The sequence below is a fragment of the Opisthorchis viverrini genome (genome assembly GCF_000715545.1).
Source record: "Opisthorchis viverrini unplaced genomic scaffold opera_v5_20, whole genome shotgun sequence".
Lineage (NCBI taxonomy): Eukaryota > Metazoa > Platyhelminthes > Trematoda > Opisthorchiida > Opisthorchiidae > Opisthorchis > Opisthorchis viverrini.
Window position 1 is genome coordinate 2,682,779 of NW_008751676.1, and position 12,998 is coordinate 2,695,776.

The 12,998-nt window shown below is 43.6% G+C and overlaps 1 protein-coding gene across 1 annotated transcript in view; it reads right to left on the reverse strand.

Moving 5' to 3' along the window:
* The window catches only part of T265_01847 (hypothetical protein), a gene marked incomplete at both ends in the record, with an annotated part of 74,870 nt that overhangs the window by 49,645 nt on the left and 12,227 nt on the right, over nucleotides 1-12,998 (reverse strand). The gene's annotated exons all lie outside the window — the stretch shown is intronic.

Below are 12,998 nucleotides of genomic sequence, written 5' to 3' on the forward strand. Positions count from 1 at the left end.
TGAAAGAACGAGGCTTCCAGGTAAATGAATGCCATGCACAAAATACTTGTCGGATCACTTGAATTTCTGCAGGATTATACCACAGTTCGATTTTGGGTGTTCAAATGATGTATAAAAAGACGTAACAACTCATTCCAATAGAGAGAACATCATACCAAATATCTTAGCAGTTCAAAACGGCAACTCATTTCTGAATGAATTTTCCGGCGTTCATTTCGTTTAACGTAAAAAACTTGCAAAAAAATGAAGGAAACAGCATTTCCCTGGAAGTAACCGCATCGAGACTTGTTATCAACTTCCGGAGTAGAACGCACCCACAACTTCTCAAGATAACACTTCGACAATGGGATATCGCATAGACTTTCAACCATCAGTAAAAATGGTCGTTGGTTTGTTCTCTGAGCAGGGTTGTGCTGAGCATTTTGGTTACATGCGTTTCATCATGTCAGGTGGACATCATCGGTGCGTTGTGAGTGGAAGCGCGTTGAGGTGCACTCTTAGTCACCTTGGAAGTGCACTTCCAACCTCCACGAACTTCCAAATACATACATACATACAAACATACACACACACACACATACACTGATCATGTCACCTCACTGGTGATGAAACGATTGCAGTCAAATTGTTCGGCTCAGCGAATAAGACGACGGCCATCATTGCAACCCTAGTTACCAATATTCTCTACAATTGCAAATCAGTAAAAATTTACGAACTCATCGTTAATCAACATCTATCACTCACACAAATGGTGGATTTGGGAAGACCACGCCGACTACCTCATTCCATGTCATTGACGCGGTAATCGAATATGCTAAGCTGGTAGAGATAAACCTAAATACAAGTAGTTCGGTCGCCCGAATAGAGCAAATTATCGAATGCAACCTCATGCCAGATAGGCAGTTTGGCCGTCAGTAGTGAGCCCTAAGGAGGTAGGCTGATTGACTATTAGTTGGTGGTGAAGAGATAAAAAACAACAACCGATAAGGCAATACATGTCATACCGGTAGTTAACGGATAGATGTCCAGGTTATCAGGATGAGATGAACTAATAAGCTACTTCAGTGGTTGCTGTAAAATAAATAGGTTGACGTTATTAATCCACCGATATATGTACATTTCTCCCGCTGTCTATAATTAAGGCCTCGCATGAAGCATTCCAAATGATGCCAACGTGAAGCTGGTTTAGATTAATATTCCCTCAGAGCGATGCTATGTCAAAACATAGCTTACACTTGAAATTCCGCCAAAATGGTAGTTGTCTTAACTTTGTGTTGCTGAGTCATAGCCTGTCTTCGGTGGTCTTGCACGAACAATATTTCGGGATTGAAAACAGTGCTTTCTTTGGTGGGCGGTAGTTGAGTATGAGTAGTACTTGCTCCAGCCATCCTAACCTGACTGGGTTTCACTTAATGTTCTGGCGACTCCCATTCACCACCAAGTACCCAATTACACACACTGCAGTCAACTAACAGCGGTCAAACTGCGAAAGCGCCAATGATCAACGGTTTGCTCCGTCTGGTGTCCTCGGATCGGGGGAGCCGAGTTTCACAGCCAGAGAGTAGGACTGCTATCACAGTTGCCTGATACGCACCCCATTAGCTTCAGTGAAATTAGTTGATGACACCATGAATGACGCAAGTTCGGAAATGCTGCCTGCAGCTTCGTAACGCGTGCGCTGATTTTTTCTGTCACAGAACAGTCACTGTTTATACCGCTACCTAAATATGCAAACCGACCAATAAAGTTTCAGAGACACAAGAGGACTCAAAATCCCGAAGTAATGGCTTGCCCTTTGAAGGTTCAAAACATACCGGAACTAAGAACCACATCCAAAACTCTGCCGAGAGTAGATTGTGAGAAATGATGATCGTTAAATGATAGAACAATGTCTGAATAGTTCAGGAAGGGCAGCATTACCGAACCCCACTAATCGTAATAAAACTTTCGAAAAATGTAGGAATAGAGAGCGTGGAGTATATTCACAAACTTCAGAAAGATTCCTCCTTGGCCACGCAAGTGTAGAAGTGACCAGTCTACGGAGTCAAAGGCCTCTTCGAATCCGAGGAAAACTGCCATTATTGGCCGGCGGTGTGTATGCTGCCGCCCAAAAACTTAACATAATATGGAGGCGTGATCAACGCACCCTTGTTTGGATAAAATCCTATCTGCCACTCTCGGGTTCGCCTTTCTTGCGCCGGGGTTAAGCGTCGTTAATATGATTGAAGATAGTAGACAGATTACAACAGAAATCAGGCTCACACCACGGTTGGAAAAATCGTTTAGTGTACTCTTTTAAAGGTTTTAGGAAACGGTAATTGTCTGAACTGGAATGTACAAAAGATGTCCAACTTTCACAAGTGAGAAGAATGCTGTTGTAAAAAGCCATGCTAAATACAACCGAAACGAAACAAGTGGATTTCGAAAGATATTGGAAAAAGGAGCCACCTTACCCACCGACACTTTATGTGATAGTAAAAGCGCAAATATTTAAGTCTAAGATGATCAGGAGTCATGTTTTAATCGTCTCGAAACAAAACCGTACGAGAATAATGGTCCCTCATAACGAAAACCTACTTTCATCACCAGTTCCGAATGATATCGAGGAAAAACTGAAATTCTATATTTTATCTAAACGGTCATTTTCACAAAAGCTACTTATCCCGTTGCTGAAGAACTTTCCATGACGGGTGCTGTCGAAAAATACTCCAGGATACCCGCATTTTGGCTAACCAATTGCAAAGTTATCGAAGGAGTATCCTAATGGTTAGCCCTTACAAAGAAAAGTACCACTGAAGCATTTTGGGGGCACTCCTAGGTACTTCTTTGTGAGAACAGTGCTGTACCTGCCCTGATCCGGAAGTTTTTCATGTCAAAGTTTCAGTGGCGCTGACAGGTTCAAAGACGCTGAGTGAACTGTGCAAAATCAAGAAAATCGTTTTGACTGACGCCTCTACGTGTGGCTCCTATGTTTATGCATATGAATAAGTTATGTCCACTGTCTATTCCCATAGGTTAGCCGGCCAAAGTCCAGAAAGTTTATCAGCCTCTCGTTGTCGAACAGAGGAGGTTCGAAACTCCCTGGAGTTCTGTGAAATTGCAACCACTGATTCCCAATGAGTGAAACAGTTGTGCAGTACTTCTCAGCTTTGAACATACATTGGTTTCACTTGCAGAAAATCCCATTCGGAAAAAGGAATGCTACTTCAACAAAACGCAGCAACCAATTGGCCATATCAACACCTACTTTTCCGATCATACAAAATCGATTTTTCGGGATTACCATGAACAACCTTAGTTAGCCAATTGTTATAACTACAAAGTATCCTTCCGTGTACTAAGCGGAGCCTAGAATTCGGATGGATACTGAGCCTTTTGTAGCATTCAATGTGATCAGTACCGGAAACAGTTGGATAGTTCAGTTGCACGTAAAACTGCTTTACGCTACAAAGCGTCGGTTGATGCGAAACCCCTTGGTTTTGATACGAGTGAAGTATGTTGTGACGTTTTACAATCTATTTGAAATTCCATAGCATCCTCAACACTATTGGAAGAAAAATTTGTTTACAAGCTTGGAAGTGTGACGTAGTAGTGCGAGAATTCATACCTCGGATTCCAATCACCCTAGACGTTTGTGGTGTGCACGCCGCTGAATGTCCCAAACAATATCGCGGTTTGGCTTCACTTTCAGGATGAAATCTAGTTCAAAATATCGAAATACTACAAGAGGAACTTGTTACTTTTATTATGTTCGAGTGCACATAGTTGTAGGCTGGTTGAAAATCCTATCAGTAGTTGGAAATTTATGATAAATGCCATCAGGAGTACAACAGGATATTCAGGCACGAAAACGAGGTGTGAATAACGATAGCAGAAACGAAGCAAGAACACACTTTTGTTACAGTGAACGTTGTGACAAACTACAGCATCCAAGTGTTTGCAAAAGCATTAAGCACGAGTGTGAAATAGTCCCCCTTCATATTAAACCTCCATCTAAGAAACACTTGAAAAGGAATAGTCATGCGATTCGGTTTTTCTATAATGTGAGTTTTTCATGCTACCAAAGTCCCCGATTAATTGAACAAGAGACAATTTGCATCTAAAGCATATCACCCATGTCTAATGGAGGTAATCACCAAACGAGTGGCTTTAGCTGTGACCACTTAGTTTCGCTTGCTAGACAGAGCCAAATGCACCGAATTCCAACGGGTCAAGAAACAGTGAGTGATAGCCAGCTTGTGTGTGAAACCACCTAATATCACGTGTTCGATCTGTGGAATGATGGTGGAGGGATTGTACTGATGGCGCCCTCAAGTAACCGTTTGCCTTCGCCAAAAACATCAAGGATTTGTGTCATAGGAGAGACGGAGACAGAGAGAGAGTCGAGAATGCATTCAGTTTTAGCCAGTTCCGTCTAGCACGTAGATCCACACAATGCATCGATGGGGACAGACTGAAGGCTTTTATTCCTTGAATATAAGAAAGCTAGAAAATTACTTGAACGACTGCAACCTTGTAAAATAAACTCGTTTCCTGGACTATTGGTAAAGCGTTCAATTAGTCACGTCGTCTATTTGTAACACTCGTGTTTAGTGAAGCTTTCCCACCCCTGTTAGATCCTGGTTTTGTTTCGGAACGAAACCTCGATTAGGCAATACATCGAGGCACGTAGCAGTTTAGTTGCCATAGACGGATGTCGAATTTGAGAAGTAATGCGATTTTTGAGAGCCTTCTCTTTTCTTCCTCGCTATCAAACGCACGTCAATAATACCTTCGTGGCTGGATTCCCTGTAAATAAAAGTGGATTACGCCACATATATGGGCTAAGAGTCATAAGTTCGACGGAAAATGAGGTACCTGATTGGACCGAAGATTCGAAACCATAAAGTGTTGAGATGGTGCATTCTGAGATGACTATTTCAAGTTACTTGTGACTTTTAAGTGTTCTTGAAGAAACTTTATAAAACGAAACAAAGCCTTACTCACCACTGATTCCAAAACGAACAAAATGACAGAGGTTGAGGATGCGACTGTTCATAGGGATTTCAGGAGTCTTTGAGGCATTAAACACACGTGGATAATGACAACCATTAGTCGCGTTTGATAACACACGGTGACGGTAAACAATTTTGCGAACTTCCAAGTAGACTTTGATAACCTTCGAATGGACTTTTAAATGACCTAAGTAAACATCAGCGCCTCTGATTTATCTGCCTCAAGGAAATCCGAATTCATCGGGGGCATGACACTCTCGAGTTGCTGAAATCTGATAGGAACTCGGAATTCGACCACCTTGCCAATAAGAACGGCCATTTAATTAATGAATCAACCAGTTCATGTTGCTAATCGCAAATGAGGCATAAAGTATCGTGATGTCGGAAGATGTTACCCAAAACTCAACCTGGTCGCTTAAATGCAGAGGAGTAACATTGATTTACACATGAAAAGGAAAGGCTGGACGAATACGTTTTCAATCGTTGATCTCCTGACCGGTATGGGTAATATACGGGATCAACGGTAACAAAGGAGAACCAAATACAGTCAGGAAAGTCCGTGTATCAGCTTGGGCAAAGGTCGTCTGATTGTCTGAGTTATATGGGAGATATGGCCTGTTGGGTGCCACCGCTAGACAAGAGTCGAACACTGAAACAGTTCAGCTGGAGAGAATGGACACAACCCAGGGGATTAGCTTCGTCAAATGACTTTTGCCCTGAGTAGCACGCACATTTATCTACCCCAACTATATAGTGTTGTAACTGATTCATTGATTGCGTTAAACCCTACATACGATTTACATCGGTTTGCGAAGCCACTTATGGCTTATCCACGAAAAGGCAGCGGACACAACACTAGTGCGACACGATGCGCGTCCCTACAGCACCCGAGGAGTACGATCATCTGCGACCAGGAATATCTCCAACGTCTGGGGGGAGGGGTTTGAAATATGGAATATTATTTGACCAAACAAACAGTTGCGGTCAAGCGGCTGAGCAGATCAGAGAGGCGAGAACTCTGAGGAGAAAGCATATGCAGCAGTCAGATCGATCCGAGCGATCTAGCTAGAGAGTTCACCTCCAACAGCCCATCGCAAATTCAACTAGGCAAGCAACATAATAGACAAATGGACAATATGATACGGGCCAACAGCTTTGTATTGTCTTCGAAAGCGATAAAAGACCTGAAGTAAGAAGGCTTCATGTGTTGGGGTAAAATAATATCAGTGTGTACCTATGTTAGCTTTTACCACCCTTCAGTGCCTAATGCCATCCGAAGGAAGCACGATGGCTGGGATATTGTCAAGTTGCCCAAGCCTAGACAGGGGAAGTCAAGAGAAAGAGGTCGGTTTCGAACCACGGACCTTCAGGTCACCGCACTCCAACCACGGAGCCATCTCGCCCCTATGTACCCACGAAAAGAGAGGGGATTGAATTCAATTTGTCGTTTGGAGATTTTTTTAATGGTAGTTACTGCAGGTAGAGTTCAGATTGTTCTGTTCATCCAGTTGTATGGAGAACTTCTTTGAGTTGTCGAAGTGAACTTCAAACTGCTGTGGTGCCTGGATATGCAAGAGGTTAATGGAGCCAAATACTTAACGGAATCGATTTAGTTTATGGGCTCCTTTATATATGGCAAGCTAGATTGAATATTCATTTTTGAGCTGAAGAATTTTGCCACTTCAGCATTTACCTCCAGCTTAAACAACGAAGCACAGTGGCTTGTAAGGTCAAGATTTGACCGTATTTCTGTTGGATCTTCGCTTAGGATGACGATATTGTATTCAACGGCTTATTAGTAGCCCCGGAAAATCACTTGAGGCACTAACCGTTATCCAGTCGATCCCAACATTGGGAAGCACAGTTGAAAGTGGAAAACTGTGTCGAATTCCAGAGTGTGGAACACGAACCGATGTTTCTTCCACAATATGGGGTTTCACGCTCAAGTGGTGGTGAGATTTAGTAGCCTACATGACACACCAGCTTTCAAGACGGACGAAAATATTATAGAGGCAAATGTTGGTAGATCAGGTATCGTGGATGGTGGTCGTTGGCTTGTTCGCTGAGCTGGGCAATTTGATTGCAAACGTTTCATCATTATTAATATCATTTTTGACTAAGTCAAACGGTACATGAAAGTCGATGAATTAAGCTGTGACCTATTGTTCCGAGACAGGACACCGTGTGAATACCTAACCAACGCACCCTTCTCCTGGACGGAAACCTCCCTCACTTGATCTGGCTTCCCTGAGAAGACGCAGTGGTGGTGTGGTGAAGATTCTGGTTACGATGTCTGTCAGAAGTTTTTATATTCCGTCCTAGAGTCTTTCTGGGGTTTCAGGGTAGTTGAGAAGTACTCCATTCGAATAGGAACACTTCAGCATCCCATGCAGAGCACAATCGCATGTGAAAAGGCTCAAGAACTATCAGAAAACATCATTCGCAGATCTCTAGAAAATATTTCTACCTGGAGACCTTTCGTTCTGTACTAATTTGATTAGTTTCACCAAATCACCTTAGTTGAAGGGATTGCAATCGATGGTATATGGTGCGCACTTGGAGTTGTTTGCGATAAGTAGCTGGGGGGTGGCTGACTAATGACCTAGTGCCCAACCTACCGCTTTAGATTTCCGTCGTAGTCCGTTATCAGTCGGATATTGACGTCTAAAATATAGTTGAGTTGTCCATGCTGCTGGTACAAAGTGCGATGGGTTATTCGGAAAAAATGCCGGCAATTACAGCCGTCTCCATACCATACATCCTGTCTAACAGATAATCCGTGCCGTCTTTTCATGATGACTGGGTGGGTTGGCGATGGCCTATGAAGCTGGAGGCCTGTCGGAGCAGCCAACTAGGAGAGACTGATGGTCCTTTCGAAGATCAAGTTATTGTGGCGGCGCGTTTCCAAGTAGAGACCTGATGCAGTAGTATGTTGTATACAAGTCTTTTGGCGGAAGACTCTTCGACGAGCCTCTATGGCCCCTGAGACTTTCATGTACCTTAAACTAAAGCCAGGAGTTCATATCTCTAGAAGGCAGGCAATGTCCACAGATGGAGAGTGGCTTTCGACGTCAAGGAGAGTAAGGACATTCGAGCAGCCTACATACAGTGCGTCCATGAGGTCAAGGGTAGAGGAAAGAGGCTCAGTTTGCATGTTTGTCACCGCGGCCGCTGAATCAGCGTCGGGAGCGCCGGTTACCGGGGGCTAATCAACGTGAATCGAACAACATGGAGGTTTGTGCACGAGAACCACACGGCCTTTGTTGGAGATTGCTCTCTAACCTTTGCACAGCTAAATACAGACTGCAAGAGAGCACGAAGGCTGTGAGGAGCAGAGCCGTCAGAAAGGCAGCTGAATGTTCAGTCGAGGTCATCGCTTACTCCGTCGAGTCTGGCGTTTATTCGAGTTCGTTTTTATCGACCTTATACTACGGCAAAGGTTAGTGAATGTTGGCTTCCCATTGGAACGTGAAAGAGTGGAATGTTCGGGTGAGTGGAACTATCCTTGTTCCGACGGAAAAGTATAAAATGCCGCGCCTCTGAGTTACTATAACTCGCTATCCAATGAAGCAGCTACCCACTCAAGTGTTCGGGCTTATTTTCTATCATATACAGGTTATTTTCAATGTTTCAGCAGTGCACTTTTCCAAACACCCCTCTCCTGCTAATCCGCATGAAATGATTACGCCCGACCATGATCCGTTATGATGTAACCAACGCTAACAAAGTATGTAAAATCCACTGCATAAGCACCATCTAACTCATTTACGGTCATTCCTTGGAAGTGGTTTGTGTACCCGGCGTGTGCCCACTGCGTAATTCCGTGAGTCACAGTCTCACTCAGAGCAGATAACATTAAGTTCAAAGTAATATGCACAACGTAATACTGTTCGAGATGATGAGGATTGATGTATCTGAACAATTCTTGAAGGGGGCCGCGGACAAGTTGGCCTCAAAAGTGAATGGTAGGACCAGTGCTACTAGTAATTTAACGTACATCAGTCATTTCGATACCGAAAAATAACTATTTCTTCGCAACCAGAGAACTATGCGGCTGGCAGCGACTCCCAGGTCGACGATAAACAAGTACAATCAGCTGAAACTACTAAAAATATCCCAATTTTGTCTCGAAACCGAATTAACAGATGAACTGTCTTGCTGTCCATAGGTGGTTCCGAACGTAATAAAAGTATGACTAGGGCACCAGTGATTCGGCCAATTCTACACCGGGTGCATTCTTCTTGGAAAATTTAATTAAAATTGCTCAGTTGTAACACCCTTCCGGTGCTTAGCTGCCATGCCACCCGAAGGAAGCACGAGGACTGGGATACTGCCAGGTTGCCCAAGCTCAGGCGGAGGAAGTCGAGGGGCAGAGGTCAAGTTCAAACCACAGACCTTCCGGTCAGTAAATTCGCGCTCTAACCACTTGAGCCATCTCTTCCTGGAACAGAAGAAATATAATCTGCACAACGCTTATCCACGATTATCTCGCTTGATTTGCTAAACTTTAAGAACAAACTACTCGAGGTAATCAAATTGAATATTTCGCCGAACCTGTTACCGGTTAGCTGGGTATTTGCGGACGGTTTCTCCGATCTCGGTAAGGCTCACACAGCTGACCCCAGTGAAGGGACAAGTTGATGTGTAACCAACATTCAGTAGATATGCTCAAAACGTACACACTTCTCCACCCCCCCCCTTTCAAGACATCACAGTGTTAATACTTTCCAAAAGGTGGCCCTGTAAGGACAGGTAGTTGAGTACTGACAAGGTTGACGTCGCTTAGCGAATCAACGGTTTAAGTTATCAATTCTTACTCGTACGAAGTAGGTCACAGTATCGACTGAAGATCTCAAGAAATTAACAGATATACCGATCGGGTTATGGATCCGGCTTGACAATACCATTTAAATTCTACACGAAAACGCGGATTACTTTCCAGTTCATACTGCTGTTTGACTTATAAAGACCAATTCAAACCAATTGACCGTCCAGAAGCTCCATGTTACTAAGAAACTACAAAATTCTGCTTCATCATCACCATCATATTTGACTGATGCCATTTTTCATATCCTGAAGTGTCAAATATGACAAATATGACGGTGTACCTGACAGATAAAAGGACGTGGGGCATAGCACTGGCGAGATTGAAAATGGCCAAAATAACACTCTGAAATCCCATCCAAGAAGCACCACATGTAGCATGTATTTCAACATTCCGAAAATGGAAACTCGAAACAGCATTATGAGAGTTCTGTCTCAGTATCACCTATACGTGGTTCACCAAAAACGCATATCCTCAAACCAAGTGGCTTGCATGTTTCTACAGGCCCTAGGTCGATATTTTCTGTCTACTAATTGTAGTGGTCACATGCGACTTGGTCCCACCAGACAAGTTGTGCTTACAGTTTTATGTCCATGAGACAACAGTGAGAAGTGGCATACTTTGCCGCATCATGTGAAATTGTAATCGGTTTCTGAAAGTCACATGACCAAAAGATGTCATTGAACAGCTTATACATTGGTATTTGGCAAGAATAGGGGGTTTTTAATGGCGTATGAAAGTGGTACACCTGTGGGAGGATAAAGCAAGAGCACAAAGAAATAAAGTCACGATACCATTGACGTCTTGACTGAATACTCATATTCGGTGGATGCCATCTTCCTATTGAGGGCAGTCCTATTGAGGCCTTAGAGTGGCGAATCACATAAATTACAAGCTAGACTTCCCGGAAGAGTTTGATCAGCTTACTACTCCTGGATTTCCTATTAATGAGGACATGCAGTATGAAACTGAGCGAAGAAACCATAGTGCCGGTTGCCGGGATTCAAGTAGCACATTTGTACTACGTGCTTCATTCCTTCATAATCGCATAGCGTCTGGTGCATGTAGTTTCCCAGTCCAACTGCCATCCAACTAACCAAAACTCATATCCGAATGAATAAAGGCAGCTGCAGAACTGAGATTGCCCGTCGAATGATTCCATCCATTAAACGGAAGTGTGCAATCGCGCATCTTACTTCACCATCGTTCGAATGTCACTGACAAGCCGATAACAACCCGACGCCGAAGTAAATAAGAATCTTTCATAGATGGAGTTACTTGACTATTATGGACTTGTAAAGATAAACCTTTCATCATTACACCTTGTCTATGGAGCTAACAGGGCGATAAAGTCTATGGATCTGTGCGCAAAGCTATCGAACTGAGGCGAGATTTATACTTCTAGCAGACCTTGTGGAGCCAACAAATAAACCGACCGACCGCTTCAGCACATTTAGAAAAGTTGGTTAGGTAAAACACGGCATAGCTGCCACAGAGCCCGGAGAAAGCAATATGGCCAGTGAAGTACGATGTCGTTCACGTTTACATAGAAGGAGCTGAGGGGTAACAGGGGCATTCAAACTGTGGATGTATCTTATCATCAACTTAATCGTCAGACTTTGCATCAACCTGGGCTAAAGTTTTGAGACCTGATGGTTGGTTTTACAAACACAGTTAGATGAATTGGCGCACCATTATACAGTTGGCCCGGATGCCCGAATTCTATACTGCAACTGAAGCAGCTGAGATGACTATTCACGGCAGAGAAGGGCAATGTTTCTGTGCAGGTTAAGCTTAGGATACTGAAAACTAGCAACAGTGGGACAAAGACTCACGGTTGGTTTTCAGGCGCAAGTTGTTTTACAAGACTTTCGGGAGGCTCCAGGAATAACATAACCACTACAACAGGAACACACCCTTCCAGATAACATCGTCCCTCGATCCATAGAAACGCGACTAAGTGTGGTTTAGTTTCAAAGAAAACTACTTGATTTGAGGATATGAGGGTCGGGATACATCGGAGTAAAACTCGGAAAACCGTACAATGTGGTCATTTGGCCTGACGAAACTTATGGGTCAGAAATGAAACGTTGCCCAGCAATAAACCTACAGACCGTTTTTCCAACTTTTCCGAAGGAACATTCATCTATAGTTCAGTCAGAGGATTTTGCCAATGCTACTTGCAATAAAGCACCTAGAAAAACTCTCTAATTTTTCGTTCTCACATTCATTCTTGCTTATACAAAACTTTTTTATGTTCTTCACAAGCACGTTCTAAGCATTTTAGAAAAAAAAACCCAGTGAATTCACGGATCGACATTCTAGAAGGGAATATAACACCAACGTTTGTAAACATAATACGTTCTTTGTATTCTCAGACTTCCGGACGTGTGAGAGTGTACGGAGAGCTCTCCAAAAGCTTCCGCAAACAAAGCGGTGTCCGTCAGGGATGCCCACTCTCCACTCGTTTTTAGCTTTGTGATCGATGAAATAATGAGACGAACGCTGGAGGGTTTCCAAAGCCCTGGTATTCAAATAGCCTGTGAAGAAAATCTTGTCGATATGAAATATGCGGACGGCATCGTTCTCATGTTCGAAGAGGAGGAAAAGGCGCAAGTATTCTTGGATGAACTGACGAAAGTCATCCCGTCCTTTGGTATGCACTTTGCATCCACAAAGTGTAAGGTCATGCTTGTGGAAGTGCAGTCACTGAACATGCCACTTACAATCCAGGGAGAGGCACTGGAAGTTGTGGAGCGTTTTACGTACCTTGGAAGTTGTATTAGTTCTGATTGCAGTGTGACAGATGAGGTGAATGCACGAATCTGCAAGGCTCGGGCCGCGTTTGCTAACTTGAGACACCTATGGTGTCAGAATGGTTTAACTCTGAATCTGAAGGGACGTGTGTATCAAGCTACAGTACGGGCTGCTTTGTTGTATGGCTGTGAGACTTGGCCTATTCGAGCAGCGGACCTGAGACGTCTTCAGGTGTTCGACAACCGTTGTCTCAGAACCATAGCTCGTGTGGGTTGCTGTTAGCGAATTTATAACGAGGCAGTTAGAAAGCGTGTTTTCGGTTGTGTAACGGGTACTTCCATTGAAGAATGTGTCCAGCACCAGAAGCTGCGTTGGTTGGGACATGTGTCACGTATGCCGAACCATCGTTTGCCGAAGAGAGT